Below are 1,574 nucleotides of genomic sequence, written 5' to 3' on the forward strand. Positions count from 1 at the left end.
AAAACTCATTTTCTTAAGACTAGGTGCCAAGCACAAAACTCTTACCTCATGCACAGATGGCTGGAACCGTCCCATCTGTTAGTAACTTCTGGCCTCCAACTCCTGCACAATCCTAACCTCAGTCTTCTGAGCATATTACCACGTCTGGGGTGTATTAAGAGTCCAAGAGGTCTCTGTTCTGGATTTACACAATTATTTGAACACAGATGTCCCACTGGGACTTGTCCTCAGTTTAAATGTGTTTGTGTGCATAAGACATTGAAAGATCAAAACCTACAAAAGCAGCCGGACTAGACTGAGATCTTAGCTGGCTCAGGGGAATACTGAAACAATAAACTAGTTTAAAATTCAGGTTCTGTTGAAGAGCACCTCTGAAGTTGAATTTTCTCATGTTGTGCACACTGTCATGGCAGAGTAGGTAACAGGTGCTGATATACACTTCTAGCGGTGTCAGAAATTATTTGAACAACTTCATAATTCTTCACCAGTTGTTATACCAGGAAAGAGATGTTTCCCTTTCAAATTGAAAACTGCATGCTGCACAGACACCAGTTGTCTTTACTTACAGCCTCCAGATGTTAACATCTGCACTTGTAATACAGACAAAATGCATTTACTAAATCAGAGCCTTCTGAACTGTGGCCTTTTCAGCACTGGTGACATACAAACTACTTCCAAATGACATGCAGAGGCAGCTCTACCTACCAGGAGGCACTCAGCTGAAGTGTAGGATGAGCATCCCAAATCTGCTACTGTTGGCACTCAGTTACTATCAGCCTGGAGGCACTTACCTGGTGGTTTACACAAATTTCTATACACAGGCACTAAGTATTACTAACTGTTAATGGGCACTGATCAGAGCTTTGGAGACCTAATGCATTTAGTAGGTCTCAGATTCCATGAAGTAACAGTAGAAATAACTTCAATCAATATAAATTTGTGTTTAATAATGTATGAGCGAAAGTAATTGCCACAAGGCCAGTTTAGCACTAGACATACCGATAGGAGATGAAATGATCTGAAATATCAGATGAGAAGAGGCAGAAGTAAGAAATAAACTAGGATTTTCCACTGGCAAAGGTCGGCAAATCTGCCTGACCATAAACAAATACATACCTCTCTTCCTCATTCAGAACAAGATATCTTGGTAGTATTATCCTTCCTCTACTTTACAGAGGTTAAGAGAATGATAGATTAATGATAGGAAGAATAAGGTTTATGTTCCCTGCCTCCCAAGATCTACCTTGAGAACATGTCTTCTGAACATAGTTTAGATTTCTTCACTATATAAACTGGACATCCATTCCTGAACTTCAAGATAAAATGTATACTAACGCGTTATTGGAGCTCGAGATAGTCTTAGATTTCATATTGCTGCTATATATGATTATAGTTTTTTTCATATCACAGCTGCATAGCTTTGGCCTTTAACTTCTGATGCATTATGTGCTTAAGGAGGTAAGGAAAGATTTAAAAAATACATCCTTATTTCTGAAAACCTGATTTCTCTGCACTGGGTGCCTCGAAGTCCCTCACTTCCCCGCCCGCCGGCTGGGGTCGCGTGTGAACTGCTC

This window comes from Tyto alba, unplaced genomic scaffold (genome assembly GCF_018691265.1).
Source record: "Tyto alba isolate M040663 unplaced genomic scaffold, T.alba_DEE_v4.0 Super-Scaffold_2, whole genome shotgun sequence".
NCBI lineage: Eukaryota > Metazoa > Chordata > Aves > Strigiformes > Tytonidae > Tyto > Tyto alba.